Source organism: Bufo gargarizans, chromosome 5 (genome assembly GCF_014858855.1).
Source record: "Bufo gargarizans isolate SCDJY-AF-19 chromosome 5, ASM1485885v1, whole genome shotgun sequence".
Taxonomy (NCBI): Eukaryota; Metazoa; Chordata; class Amphibia; order Anura; family Bufonidae; genus Bufo; species Bufo gargarizans.
The window spans coordinates 324,360,377-324,377,152 of record NC_058084.1 but is presented as its reverse complement, the minus strand read 5'-3'; positions in this window follow the sequence as shown (position 1 = coordinate 324,377,152).

Genomic DNA, 16,776 nt, shown 5'->3' with positions numbered 1-16,776 from the left:
ACCCTTGTGTGTATTGAAGGCCGTTTTCCACTCATCCCCCTCCTTGATTCTGATCAGATTGTAGGCCCCTCTCAAATCCAACTTGGAGAACACCTTGGCTCCAACAATCTGATCAAAAAGATCAGAGATCAAAGGCAGGGGATATGGATCCCGGACTGTAATACGGTTCAATTCCCGGAAATCCAAACACGGTCTCAGTGATCCATCCTTTTTCTTCTCAAAGAACAAACCTACTGCCACTGGAGACTTAGATGGTCTAATATGACCCTTTGCCAAACTCTCGACGACATACTTTCGCATGACCTCTTTTTCGGGTTGAGAGAGGTTGTAAAGCCGAGACTTTGGCAACTTAGCCCCCGGAATGAGATTAACTGGACAATCATAGTCTCGATGAGGGGGCAATTCCTGAGCCCCACCCTCTGAAAAGAGATCCGCAAAATCCGAGAGATAATGAGGTAAAGCCGTAATGGACACACCAGAGATAGATGTGCCAAGACAATTATCTGAACAAAACTCACTCCAATCAATGATTCGTCTCGCTTGCCAGTCTATAATTGGGTTATGTCTAGTCAACCATGGCAACCCCAAAACTATAGGAGCTGGCAAATCCTTCATGACAAAACAAGAAATAATTTCAGCATGTGAATCACCCACCCTTAAGTGAATACCATGAACAATGTGAGTAAGGCTCCTTTGAGAAAGAGGGGAAGAATCAATTGCAAAAACACGGATCTCGTTCTCTAAAGTGCAAGTACTTAGTCTTGGGTTTTGAAGGAAAAGAAAATCAATTAGGTTTACCCCAGCACCACAATCAAGGAATACATCAACAAACACATTTGACTCTAGCGCCACCATAGCTGGAAGGAGAAAACGGGAACTGCAGGGAGCTTGCATACCTGTCTGCTCCACCACACCGTTCATGCTACCAAGTGTGAGGGAAGTTTTTTTTCTTTCTTTCTTTTTCTCTTCCACCTGTGGTTTAACATAAGGACAAGAAAAAATAAAATGACCCCTCTTTCCACTATGTAAACATAGATTGTGCACTTTTCTAAAGTCTCTACTATCAGAATGGCAAGATATCTGACCTAACTGCATGGGTTCCTCCCCTACCCCAGAGTTATAAATAATATCACCCTGGGCAGCAGGTGATACAAAACCACACGCAGGAGGGATCCCTTGCACGGAGGGACCCTTACACCTCTCTCTGATATGTCTATCCAACCGTATAGCCAAAGACATTGCATTCTCTAGAGCAGTGGTGGCGAACCTATGGCACGGGTGCCAGAGGCGGCACTCAAAGCCCTCTCTGGGGGCACCCACGCCCTGTAAAAAGTGTAAGGCGTACCAATATGCATTACACTTTTCCTGCCATTCATCAGCGCAGGGTGCACTACGAACAGCACAGGCAGCGCTTGTATGTAGGCAGGTATTATAGCTAAATGATAAAGTACATGGCAGATATACTATATTGGACTGTAGTTCTCAGGTTAACTTGCAGTGTCGGCACTTTGCGATAAATGCGTGGGTTTTGGGTTGCAGTTTGGGCACTAGGTCTCTAAAAGGTTCGCCATCACTGCTCTAGAGTATCCGGGTACTCATGAAAAGCCAGGGAATCTTTCAACCTTTCAGATAACCCCTGACAAAACTGACTACTTAACGCGGGGTCGTTCCACCCCGACTCAGTAGCCCATCTCCTAAACTCTATGCAGTAACCCTCTGCAGTATGTTTTCCCTGTAGTAAGTTACGCAATTTTGATTCTGCCATCGAGACCCGATCTGGGTAATCGTAAATCAATCCCAGGGCTTTGAAAAATTCCTCCACCGGAGGGCCAGAGAACCAGGTGGCAGAGAAAAAGCCCAGGATTGCGCGTCCCATTTAAGCAGAGACATGATGATACCAACCCTCAGATTTTCATTACCTGACGAAAATGAACGCAGTCTAAAATACTATTTGCATGACTCTTTAAAGCGGAAAAAATCATCCGTACCCCCTGTAAATTTCTCGGGAAGAGCGACTTTAGGCTCCCCACCAATTTGACCTGTACCTGATGCCAGAACCCTCTGACACTGTGTGACCGAACTACACAGATCCGCAACCTCTAGGGATAAACCCTGCATTCGGTCAACCAGTGCATCAATTTACGCCATCACAAAACCGCTGAGTAATGGCAGTCACAGTATGGCGGATTATAATGTCACGGCGGGCGTGCACTCAGACTCACAGATAAGCCACCAACCAGGCTCTGGGCAAGAGACAGGGGAAGGGTCACCTCCTAGCTAATCCCTGACCTCTTTCCCTGCACTGCTCAGCCCACATACAGACCTTAAAGGTAGGTATGATGTGTCCTCGTGCCTGGGCTGACAAAACCCTAAATTCCCTGAGATGGTGAAGAGGGGAAATAGGAGCAGCCTGCTCGCACAGAACCTGGATGGGAGAGATGACACAAAACAACCAAACTTGAATCACACTTATCTTTCTGAGCTGGAACAGACAGACAACCTTCCTTCCTAGCTTCCAATACCACAATGATTTGTATAATCCGCTCAGAGCACTGGGCTGGTGTGCTATTTAAACTAATGACCCCACCCAGTGCATCTGATGAGAGGCGGATCCAGCACGGTTCCAAAACAAACACTAAACTCGTGCTGCTATCCTGGCCAACCTCCGCACATCGTCAGAGTGGGGCATGACAAACTGTCTTTCTTGACTTTTGTCTAAAGTCAACTTTCATAACATGATGTAAAAATCTTCACTGTATTTTTGCCAGTAGTGTTGAGCGAATCAAAGCCAAACAAATTGACTTCAATGCGAATTATATGAAAAATTCAATTTGCTGCGAAGCCGAATATCCTTGCACTTCATGGTAACGAATCTATTTTTCCTGAAGTGGCGTAAAAAAAATCCTACTTACCTCATACATTTGCTTGCAGAGAGGCCGTCGTGGACATCTTGATTGAAAAAACATCAGTGGCACATCACCGATCTTTGCCGCCACTACTTAGAATTTTTTTTTTATTCATAACAAATTAATAAGTCACAAATCGAATTTCTTTGTGAAATGACCGAATGGAATTTTTCATAACTTCGCTCAACACTACCCACCAGTATATTGAGGTAACATGCAAGTCAGAACAATCTATAATTAATTAACTTATTCCAGTTGAATAGATCTGGTGACCTTATTCAGAGGTAATGTGCATGTATAGTAGTTCCTGCTTTAACAGAAAACAGAAAACCATTGCTTATCAATGTGTCAAAGAATATAGTTAACAATGGAGCAATCTAATACCCCTATCAGGATTTGGCAATATAGCTGAAAAATGATATTGCTGTAAGGGAGAAAAGAGAAAAATCCTGTCATCTGAAGTGACATGCACTACAGAGCTTTTTAAAGTGAATCTACAGTGAAATCTATATAAATTCATGTGGTCCCTCAGAATATAATAATATTGTTGTAAAAACTTACCTTTTTCTCACCTTTCACTCTTGAGCTGCTATATTTTAAATGGATACTAATCTTTCAACAAACTTTGCAAAAATTAATAATATAGGTGAAAACTGCTTCTTTCTCCACTTATCGGCTATTTTCCTCCTCTTTCTCCTCAATTGATACATTCTCAGAGGGTGACACGGACTGTCAGCTCACTAAAGGATAAAATTACATGTTTCCAATATACGTATATGGAGAGGGGAGGGGGAAGGAGGAATGAGCTGACAGTCCGTTTCCCTCATCTAAAGATGGATAAAGTTGTTTTAGGAGAGGGGGATTTATAAACTGGTAAGTGGAGAAAGAGGCATTTTTCTCTATTACACAATTTCTTCTATTCGCCTCTACTGTAGATTTATGCAAAGTTGTGTGGAAAATTACTATTTAAACACTGCAATTCAGAACTTAAGAGAAGAAACACAGAGATCCAAGGGGGCTGGGCAGAGATATACAGAGAAATCACTGGTCCCCACAGCAAGACTCTAAATTGGGCCATATGCCCCATTCATAGCCCATCCCACTACCACTTCCTGGCCATTATATACAACTGTGTACTGATATGTGAGGTACGAGGTATAAATTACAGCTCGTACTTCATATATCAGTATACTCCTGTGTATACTATATATCTTAATACACTGCATCAATTTTACCTTGTACCTCACGTGTCGGTACACTGCTGTCTATACTATATATCTGTACACACTGCATCTATTATACCTTGTACCTCACATATCAGTACACTGCTCGGTATGCTACATACCTGTGTCCACTGTATTTATTATACTTTATAATAGATGCAGTGTATATCTCTTATATTAAAAAAATTAGTTTCTGTCTGTCTGTCCCGACATCTGTCTGTCTGTTCTTTATGAGCGAACCAGAGACTGGCTATGCTATGGGGTACTGTGGAGGTCACTGTCAAAGGGGCGGGTGCTGTGGAGGTCACTGTTAAGGGGACAGTGCACTGTGGAGGACACTGTTAAGGATGCAGGGGACTGTGAGCTTGCATAGAACCCATTGATATAATGCAACAAATTCTACTAGCAATTGTGCTATAATAAACCCACAACATGGATTGGGGCTGAATAAGCATAAAAATCTTCTACAGAGCACTATGTTGGAGAGAGGAGCAGAGGCTGCAGGTCAGTATTTGGAGAATAGGGACTGTTATTTTTACTTGGGGGGCTTTCTGCAGGGGCTGAAGGGAGGAGGAATAATCCTTGTACCGGAAACTGCATGTTGGGTCTGAAGAGAGGGGCGGGGATGGAAACCGTATGCGCCCAAAAAATGCTGACTTACCCGTGGACTCCTGCCTACGGTTATTCAATGCAATTTCTGCTAAGGACAAGAATGAGGACTTGTCCTCCTGATTCTCAGCCACAAAGCACCTCAAGTAGGTCTCCAGGTTTTGATTAGTACGCTCCTTCTGACCATTCGACTGCGGATGAAAGGCAGAAGAGAATGAAAGTTGAATGCCAATGCCGAGAGCAGAACGCCCTCCAAAACCTGGAGACAAACTGCGTGCCCCTATCAGAGACCACATCCGAAGGAATACCATGCAATTTCACAATATTATCCACAAAAATCTGCGCAAGAGTCTTAGCGTTAGGCAGACTCCTTAGTGGTATAAAGTGAGCCATTTTACTGAAACGGTCAACTACCACCAAAATCACTGTTCTCCCGGAAGGAACTCGGCAGATCCGTAATAAAGTCACCGTTTATCGCTCGGTCATGCAACTTACCACCCAAATGAATTTTACCTCCTTTTCTTCTCACTAATAGAGCTTTCATTTGGTGGCATTTTATTGCTGCTGACATTTTTACTTTTTTTGTTATTAATCAAAATGTAACGATTTTTTTGCAAAAAAATGACATTTTTCACTTTCAGCTGTAAAATTTTGCAAAAAAAAACGACATCCATATATAAATTTTTCGCCAAATTTATTGTTCTACATGTCTTTGATAAAAAAAAAATGTTTGGGCAAAAAAAATAAATGGTTTGGGTAAAAGTTATAGCGTTTACACACTATGGTACAAAAATGTGAATTTCCGTTTTTTGAAGCAGCTCTGACTTTCTGAGCACCTGTCATGATTCCTGAGGTTCTAAAATGCCCAAACAGTAGAAAAACCCCACAAATGACCCCATTTCGGAAAGTAGACACCCTAAGGTATTCGCTGATGGGCATAGTGAGTTCATAGAACTTTTTATTTTTTGTCACAAGTTAGCGGAAAATGATGATGATTTTTTATTTTTATTTTTTTCTTACAAAGTCTCATATTCCACTAACTTGCGACAAAAAAAAAAATATTCTAGCAACTCGCCATGCCCCTCACAGAATACCTTGGGGTGTCTTCTTTCCAAAATGGGGTCACTTGTGGGGTAGTTATACTGCCCTGGCAATTTAGGGGCCCAAATGTGTGAGAAGAACTTTGCAATCAAAATGTGTAAAAAATGACTGGTGAAATCCGAAAGGTGCACTTTGGAATATGTGCCCCTTTGCCCACCTTGGCAGCAAAAAAGTGTCACACATATGGTATCGCCGTACTCAGGAGAAGTTGGGGAATGTGTTTTGGGGTGTCATTTTACATATACCCATGCTGGGTGAGAGAAATATCTTGGCAAAAGACAACTTTTCCCATTTTTTTATACAAAATTGGCATTTGACCAAGATATTTTTCTCACCCAGCATAGGTATATGTAAAATGACACGCCAAAACACATTCCCCAACTTCTCCTGAGTACGGCGATACCAGATGTGTCACACTTTTTTGCTGCCAAGGTGGGCAAAGGGGCACATATTCCAAAGTACACCTTTCGGATTTTGCAGGCCATTTTTTACACATTTTGATTGCAAGGTACTTCTCACACATTTGGGCCCCTAAATTGCCAGGGCAGTATAACTACGCCACAAGTGACCCCATTTTGGAAAGAAGACACCCCAAGGTATTCCGTGAGGGGCACTGCGAGTTCCTAGAATTTTTTTTTTTTTGTCACAAGTTAGCGGAAAATGATGATTTTTTTTTCCTCTTTTTTCCTTACAAAGTCTCATATTCCACTAACTTGCGACAAAAAATAAAAATTTCTAGGAACTCGCCATGCCCCTCACGGAATACCTTGGGGTGTCTTCTTTCCAAAAAGGGGTCACTTGTGGCGTAGTTATACTGCCCTGGCAATTTAGGGGCCCATATGTGTGAGAAGTACTTTGCAATCAAAATCGGTAAAAAATGACCGGTGAAATCCGAAAGGTGCACTTTGGAATATGTGCCCCTTTGCCCACCTTGGCATCAAAAAAGTGTCACACATCTGGTATTGCCGTACTCAGGAGAAGTTGGGGAATGTGTTTTGGGGTGTCATTTTACATATACCCATGCTGGGTGAGAGAAATATCTTGGCAAAAGACAACTTTCCCCATTTTTTTTTTATACAAAGTTGGCATTTGACTAAGATATTTTTTTCACCCAGCATGGGTATATGTAAAATGACAGCGCCGCATACACCGACTTGCGTGTAATCTGACAGCAGCGCAATGCTTCTGTCAGAATGCACATCAGTGCTGCAGCTAATCGATCGGTTGGTCCACCTGGAAGGTAAAAAAAGAAAAAAAGAAAAAACCAGGCCGCAACGCAATAATTTTATTAACTTTGCAACAGAACATATAAACTTTAACTTTTTTAACTGAACATTAACCTTTTTGCTTACTGGTGTTTTTTTTGTTTTGTTTTTTTACCTTTATAGAACAAACCTCTCCTTCCCCATGGGTCAATGTGCAAAGCGCAAATCGCCCAAAGATGTGGCGAAGTGCGTTATGCACTTTGTCCCATGTGAAAGGAGACGTTTGCAGCAGCTGTGTGAGTGAATGGGCCCTAATAGCCCTGTGTGTCTGTCCTGGTGAGATGATCCCTATGCTAATAGTGTACCTGTGAGTGGTACTTCCGGAAACACTCTCCAAAGCATAGGGCAGGGTGGTCAGGACAGTCAGGACAGAAATAGCGGGTGTCACGCCTTATTCCACTCCTGCTACAGACACGACATCTTTTTCGGGGTGACGGTTGGGTTGAGGTACCAGGAACGACATTGGGGAAATGTCGCTCGTGTAGACGGCTAACTACACTGGTGGATGGGGCCACGGAACCTCCTGGGTACAGGAGGTTCTCGATGATCTCTTCCTGAAATTTGAGGAAGGATCCAGTTCTCCCAGCCTTACTGTAGAGAACAAAACTATTATACAGAGCCAATTGAATTAAATATACAGTGACCTTCTTATACCAGCGTCTGGTTCTGCGGGAAACTAAATACGGAGACAACATCTGGTCATTGAAGTCCACCCCTCCCATGTGAAGGTTATAGTCGTGGACTGAGATGGGCTTTTTAATGACACGGGTTGCTCGCTCAATTTGTATTGTCGTGTCTGCGTGAATGGAGGAGAGCATGTAAACGTCACGCTTGTCTCTCCATTTCACCGCGAGCAGTTCTTCGTTACACAGTGCGGCCCTCTGCCCCCTTGCAAGACGGGTGGTAACGAGCCATTGGGGGAAGCCCGCGCGACTAGTTCGCGCGGTACCACAGGCGCCAATCCGTTCTAGAAACAGATGCCTAAAAAGGGCCACACTTGTGTAAAAATTGTCCACATAAAGATGGTACCTCTTGCCGAATAAGGGTGACACCAAGTCCCAAACTGTCTTCCCACTGCTCCCCAGGTAGTCAGGGCAACCGACCGGCTCCAGGGTCTGATCTTTTCCCTCATAGATCCGAAATTTGTGGGTATAGCCTGTGGCCCTTTCACAGAGCTTATACAATTTGACCCCATACCAGGCGCGCTTGCTTGGGATGTATTGTTTGAAGCCAAGGCGCCCGGTAAAAATGTATAAGGGACTCGTCTACGCAGATGTTTTGCTCTGGGGTATACAAATCTGCAAATTTCTGGTTGAAATGGTCTATGAGGGGCCGAATTTTGTGGAGCCGGTCAAAAGCAGGGTGGCCTCTGGGACGGGAGGCGGTGTTGTCACTAAAGTGCAGGAAACGCAGGATGGCCTCAAAACGTGCCCTGGACATAGCAGCAGAGAACATGGGCATGTGATGAGTTGGGTTCGTGGACCAATATGACCGCAATTCATGCTTTTTTGTCAGGCCCATGTTGAGGAGGAGGCCCAGAAAAGTTTTAATTTCGGAAACTTGGACTGGTTTCCACCGGAAAGGCTGGGCATAAAAGCTTCCCGGGTTAGCGGTGATAAATTGTGTGGCATACCTGTTTGTTTCGGCCACAACTATGTCTAAGAGCTCCGCAGTCAAGAACAGCTCAAAAAATCCCAGGGCCGAACCGATCTGAGCTGTCTCAACCCGAACTCCAGACTGGGCAGTGAAAGGGAAAACTACAGGTGCGGCTGAAGTTGGGGACTGCCAATCAGGGTTTGCCAGCACCTCAGGGATTCTAGGGGCTCTACGGGCACGTCTTTGCGGTGGCTGCGACGGGGTCACTACTGCACGTGCCACTGTGCCAGCTTCAACTGCCCTTCTGGTGCTCGCTACTTCACCAGGTTGTACGGCAGTGCTGGTACTAGGTCCAGGGAGGGCTGGGCTGCTGGTGTATGCCTCACCACGTAATCCGACAGCACCAGCCCCACTCTGCTGCTCTTGAAGCGGATCCTGCGCAACCTGTGGTCTAGCGACACGGGGCCGGGTACGCCTGGTGGTATCAGGGACCTCAGCCTCCTCGTCCGAACTTTGGGTCAGAGAGCCACTGCTTTCTACAGGTTCGTATTCTGACCCGCTGGATTCATCAGATGAGGGTTCCCACTCCTCATCCGACTGGGTCAGAAGCCTGTAGGCCTCTTCAGAGGAATACCCCCTGTTTGACATTTTGGGCAACTAAATTTAGGGGTATTCCCTGAGACTACCCAAGAAAAAAAAAGCAAGCCTGTCTTACAAAGGGGAGGCTAGCGAAGTACCGGAGGCCGCTGCGGTTGATAAAAAATATCAAAACTGATTTTTTTATCGCCGCAGTGCGTGTAAAGTGATTGTGCAGTGATCAAAAAAAAATTTTTTTTTGTCACTGCGGTGGGGCGGGCGTGGGTGAACGCACGTGTGGGCGACCGATCAGGCCTGATCGGGCAAACACTGCGTTTTGGGTGGAGGGCGAACTAAAGTGACACTAATACAATTATAGATCTGACCGTGATCAGTTTTGATCACTTCCAGATACTATAAAAGTACAAATGATGATTAGCGATACGCTAATCAGCGAATAACGGACTGCGGTGCGGTGGGCTGGGCGCTAACTGATCGCTAACTACCTAACCAAGGGGCCTAAACTATACCTAAAACCTAACGGTCAATACCAGTGAAAAAAAAAAGTGACAGTTTACACTGATCACTTCTTTCCTTTCACTAGTGATTGACAAAGGGGTGATCAAAGGGTTAATTGGGGTTCAGGGGGGTGATCTGGGGCTAAAGTGTGCTGTTCGGTGTACTCACTGTGTAGCCTGCTCCTCTGCTGGATCCAACCGACTAAAAGAATCAGCAGAGGAGCAGGCAGCCATATAACAGATCATATTTACAAATATGATCTGTTATCTGGCTCTGTGATTGGATTTTTTGAAAATCATCAGCTTGCCAGCCACGATCATTGGCTGGCAAGCTGATGACGAAATGGTCCTCTTCGAAATGCCGGCCCGAACTGCGCATGCGCGGGCCGCATAGCGCGTCATCTCGCGTCTCGCGAGATGACGCGTATATGCGTCGTTGTGCGCAGCGCTGCCGCCTCCGGACCGCACATCTGCGTTAGGCGGTCCGGAGGCGGTTAAACACCTTGTATCATAGGCCCTCAGGAACAAACAACCTCCCTGGAGGACAAGAACCAGGAGCCCCCTCCTGGGCTCCCAACACCTCCATCTTCAATTCAGGGTACAGAGCGGAAACCACCACCCCATCCGCCAAAATCGGCGCAGGATCTTCTGAATCACCTCCCCCAGAAAAGCTGCGAGACAAGGCATCTGCCTTGACGTTCTTGACCCCTGGGTGAAAAGTAACCACAAAATTGAACCTGGTAAAAAACAGTGACCATCTGGCCTGCTTAGGGTTCAGACGCTTGGCAGATTGCAGGTAAGCCAGATTCTTATGGTCAGTATACACCGTAACGGGGTGAGACGCCCCCTCTAACCAGTGACACCATTCCTGAAAGGCCAACTTGATAGCCAACAAATCTCTATCTCCAACATCATAATTCCTCTCGGCGACCGAGAGCTTCTTGGAGAAGAAGGCAAACGGGACCCACTTTCCAGGAGATGAACCCTGTGACAGCACCGCCCCAACCCCCACCTCTGATGCATCAACCCCCACTACGAATGGCTGAGACACATCCGGCTGCACCAGAATGGGAGCAGACGCAAAACGCTCGTTAATAGCCGAAAAGGCCTGCAATGCCTCATCCGACCAGACAGAGACATCGGCGCCCTTCTTGGTCATATCAGTAAGAGGTTTTACTATGGTAGAATAATTTGAAATACATTTTCTATAATAATTCGTAAACCCCAAGAACCGCATCAAAGCTTTCTTATTCTCTGGTCGGTCCCACTCCAGAACCGCCCGGACCTTTTCGGGGTCCATACGAAAACCGGAATCAGAAAGCATGTATCCCAAGAACAGAAGCTCTTGCAGCGCAAACAAACATTTCTCCAATTTGGCATATAACTTATTCTCCCGAAGGATCATCAAAACCTGTCTCACATGATCCTGATGGGTCTTCAGATCAGGAGAATAAATTAAAATGTCATCCAGGTAAACTACTACGAACCTCCCCACCAAGTGATGAAAAATGTCATTGACTAATCGCTGAAATACTGCTGGCGCGTTCGTCAACCCAATAGGCATCACCAGGTTCTCAAAGTGACCCTTGTGTGTATTGAAGGCCGTTTTCCACTCATCCCCCTCCTTGATTCTGATCAGATTGTAGGCCCCTCTCAAATCCAACTTGGAGAACACCTTGACTCCAACAATCTGATCAAAAAGATCAGAGATCAAAGGCAGGGGATATGGATCCCGGACTGTAATACGGTTCAATTCCCAGAAATCCAAACACGGTCTCAGTGATCCATCCTTTTTCTTCTCAAAGAACAAACCTACTGCCACTGGAGACTTAGATGGTCTAATATGACCCTTTGCCAAACTCTCGGCGACATACTTTCGCATGACCTCTTTTTCGGGTTGAGAGAGGTTGTAAAGCCGAGACTTTGGCAACTTAGCCCCCGGAATGAGATTAACTGGACAATCATAGTCTCGATGAGGGGGCAATTCCTGAGCCCCACCCTCTGAAAAGAGATCCGCAAAATCCGAGAGATAATGAGGTAAAGCCGTAATGGACACACCAGAGATAGATGTGCCAAGACAATTATCTGAACAAAACTCACTCCAACCAATGATTCGTCTCGCTTGCCAGTCTATAATTGGGTTATGTCTAGTCAACCATGGCAACCCCAAAACTATAGGAGCTGGCAAATCCTTCATGACAAAACAAGAAATAATTTCAGCATGTGAATCACCCACCCTTAAGTGAATACCATGAACAATGTGAGTAAGGCTCCTTTGAGAAAGAGGGGAAGAATCAATTGCAAAAACACGGATCTCGTTCTCTAAAGTGCAAGTACTTAGTCTTGGGTTTTGAAGGAAAAGAAAATCAATTAGGTTTACCCCAGCACCACAATCAAGGAATACATCAACAAACACATTTGACTCTAGCGCCACCATAGCTGGAAGGAGAAAACGGGAACTGCAGGGAGCTTGCATACCTGTCTGCTCCACCACACCGTTCATACTACCAAGTGTGAGGGAATTTTTTTTTCTTTCTTTCTTTTTCTCTTCCACCTGTGGTTTAACATAAGGACAAGAAAAAATAAAATGACCCCTCTTTCCACAATGGTAACATAGATTGTGCACTTTTCTAAAGTCTCTACTATCAGAATGGCAAGATATCTGACCTAACTGCATGGGTTCCTCCCCTACCCCAGAGTTATAAGTAATATCGCCCTGGGCAGCAGGTGATACAAAACCACACGCAGGAGGGATCCCTTGCACGGAGGGACCCTTACACCTCTCTCTGATATGTCTATCCAACCGTATAGCCAAAGACATTGCATTCTCTAGAGCAGTGGTGGCGAACCTATGGCACGGGTGCCAGAGGCGGCACTCAAAGCCCTCTCTGGGGGCACCCACGCCCTGTAAAAAGTGTAAGGCGTACCAATATGCATTACACTTTTCCTGCCATTCATCAGCGCAGGGTGCACTACGAACAGCACAGGCAGCGCTTGAATGTAGGCAGGTATTATAGCTAAATGATAAAGTACATGGCAGATATACTATATTGGACTGTAGTATTCAGGTTAACCTGCAGTGTCGGCACTTTGCGATAAATACGTGGGTTTTGGGTTGCAGTTTGGGCACTAGGTCTCTAAAAGGTTCGCCATCACTGCTCTAGAGTATCCGGGTACTCATGAAAAGCCAGGGAATCTTTCAACCTTTCAGATAACCCTTGACAAAACTGACTACTTAACGCGGGGTCGTTCCACCCCGACTCAGTAGCCCATCTCCTAAACTCTATGCAGTAACCCTCTGCAGTATGTTTTCCCTGTAGTAAGTTACGCAATTTTGATTCTGCCATCGAGACCCGATCTGGGTAATCGTAAATCAATCCCAGGGCTTTGAAAAATTCCTCCACCGGAGGGCCAGAGAACCAGGTGGCAGAGAAAAAGCCCAGGATTGCGTGTCCCCTTTAAGCAGAAACATGATGATACCAACCCTCAGATTTTCATTACCTGACGAAAATGAACGCAGTCGAAAATACAATTTGCATGACTCTTTAAAGCGGAAAAAATCATCCGTACCCCCTGTAAATTTCTCGGGAAGAGCGACTTTAGGCTCCCCACCAATTTCACCTGTACCTGATGCCAGAACCCTCTGACACTGTGTGACCGAACTACACAGATCCGCAACCTCTAGGGATAAACCCTGCATTCGGTCAACCAGTGCATCAATTTACGCCATCACAAAACCGCTGAGTAATGGCAGTCACAGTATGGCGGATTATAATGTCACGGCGGGCATGCACTCAGACTCACAGATAAGCCACCAACCAGGCTCTGGGCAAGAGACAGGGGAAGGGTCACCTCCTAGCTAATCCCTGACCTCTTTCCCTGCACTGCTCAGCCCACATACAGACCTTAAAGGTAGGTATGATGTGTCCTCGTGCCTGGGCTGACAAAACCCTAAATTCCCTGAGATGGTGAAGAGGGGAAATAGGAGCAGCCTGCTCGCACAGAACCTGGATGGGAGAGATGACACAAAACAACCAAACTTGAATCACACTTATCTTTCTGAGCTGGAACAGACAGACAACCTTCCTTGCTAGCTTCCAATACCACAATGATTTGTATAATCCGCTCAGAGCACTGGGCTGGTGTGCTATTTAAACTAATGACCCCACCCAGTGCACCTGATGAGAGGCGGATCCAGCACGGTTCCAAAACAAACACTAAACTCGTGCTGCTATCCTGGCCAACCTCCGCACATCGTCAGAGTGGGGCATGACAAACTGTCTTTCTTGACTTTTGTCTAAAGTCAACTTTCATAACATGATGTAAAAATCTTCACTGTATTTTTGCCAGTAGTGTTGAGCGAATCAAAGCCAAACAAATTGACTTCAATACGAATTATATGAAAAATTAATTTGCTGCGAAGCCGAATATCCTTGCACTTCATGGTAACGAATCTATTTTCCCTGAAGTGGCGTAAAAAAAAAATCCTACTTACCTCATACATTTGCTTGCAGAGAGGCCGTCGTGGACATCTTGATTGAAAAAACATCAGTGGCACATCACCGATCTTTGCCGCCACTACTTAGAAAAAAATGTTATTCATAACAAATTAATAAGTCACAAATCGAATTTCTTTGTGAAATGACCGAATGGAATTTTTCATAACTTCGCTCAACACTACCCACCAGTATATTGAGGTAACATGCAAGTCAGAACAATCTATAATTAATTAACCTTTTCCAGTTGAATAGATCTGGTGACCTTATTCAGAGGTAATGTGCATGTATAGTAGTTCCTGCTTTAACAGAAAACAGAAAACCATTGCTTATCAATGTGTCAAAGAATATAGTTAACAATGGAGCAATCTAATACCTTAATATCAGGATTTGGCAATATAGCTGAAAAATGATATTGCTGTAAGGGAGAAAAGAGAAAAATCCTGTCATCTGAAGTGACATGCACTACAGAGCTTTTTAAAGTGAATCTACAGTGAAATCTATATAAATTCATGTGGTCCCTCAGAATATAATAATATTGTTGTAAAAACTTACCTTTTTCTCACCTTTCACTCTTGAGCTGCTATATTTTAAATGGATACTAATCTTTCAACAAACTTTGCAAAAATTAATAATATAGGTGAAAACTGCTTCTTTCTCCACTTATCGGCTATTTTCCTCCTCTTTCTCCTCAATTGATACATTCTCAGAGGGTGACACGGACTGTCAGCTCACTAAAGGATAAAATTACATGTTTCCAATATACGTATATGGAGAGGGGAGGGGGAAGGAGGAATGAGCTGACAGTCCGTTTCCCTCATCTAAAGATGGATAAAGTTGTTTTAGGAGAGGGGGATTTATAAACTGGTAAGTGGAGAAAGAGGCATTTTTCTCTATTACACAATTTCTTCTATTCGCCTCTACTGTAGATTTATGCAAAGTTGTGTGGAAAATTACTATTTAAACACTGCAATTCAGAACTTAAGAGAAGAAACACAGAGATCCAAGGGGGCTGGGCAGAGATATACAGAGAAATCACTGGTCCCCACAGCAAGACTCTAAATTGGGCCATATGCCCCATTCATAGCCCATCCCACTACCACTTCCTGGCCATTATATACAACTGTGTACTGATATGTGAGGTACGAGGTATAAATTACAGCTCGTACTTCATATATCAGTACACTCCTGTGTATACTATATATCTTAATACACTGCATCAATTTTACCTTGTACCTCACATATCAGTACACTGCTGTCTATACTATATATCTGTACACACTGCATCTATTATACCTTGTACCTCACATATCAGTACACTGCTCGGTATGCTACATACCTGTGTCCACTGTATTTATTATACTTTATAATAGATGCAGTGTATATCTCTTATATTTAAAAAATTAGTTTCTGTCTGTCTGTCCCGACATCTGTCTGTCTGTTCTTTATGAGCGAACCAGAGACTGGAGCGATCTTCACCAAATTTGGCACACAGTACATCTTGTGTCCGGGAAGGTTTTAGACCAGGTTTTAGCTATCTAGGACATACCATTCTTGAGATCTTCCCAAAATATGACCTGCATTAGCCAATACAAGCCTGCAAGTCTTTATCTTCAAATCCCAACTGCCATACACACAGTCACATGTCCCTTATCAGCCAAAAGAAGCTCGCAGTCCCTTAGTCTCCACATACACACAGTTTTACTCCAGGTTTCCATAACAACCGAGCCATTTTTCTTCACTGCTGTAAGTCAGCTTTAGGATAGGGCTACAGGACGACAATAAGTCGCACGACACATAGGGCACAACTACGCTGCTACATGCATCCATCTTGGATGGATTTTTTGTGACCGTTGTGTCGCAGCATGTCGTATGTCACAGTGCGACACCATAGCCTATCATTATAAACATTGTTGAGACAAAATGCTGCGTGACACGTGTCGTCGCATAGCCCTAGCAGGAAAAGCGGCAGGCCGCTGTGGAGGTCATTGTTAAATGGGCGGGCACTCTGGAGGTCACTGTTATAGGGGCAGGGTGCTGTGGAGGTCACTGTTAAAGGGGCGGAAACTGTGGAGGTCACTGTTAAAGGGGCAGACACTGTGGAGGTCACTGTTAAGGTAGCAGGGTACTGTGGAGGTCACTGTTAAGGGGGCAGGCCCCTGAGGAGGTCACTATGAAGGGAGTAGGGTGCTGTGAAACTCACTGTTAAAGGGGAGGGATGCTGTGAAGGTCAAAGTTAAGGGGATGTGCTGCTGTGGAGGTCCCATTTTAAAGTGGCGGGGCACTGTGGGATGGTCAGTGTTAAGTGGTGGGGGACTGTGGAGTTCACTGTTAAGGGGGCGGGGTGCTGTAGAGGTCACTGTTATAGGGGATACTGTCGATATCTTTTAACAACACACTCAAACATTAAATTAAATTAAATAGATTAAATATACCCCTGCAAAGACGGGTCCTTCTGCTAGTACATATCTATAAATGAGTTTCTG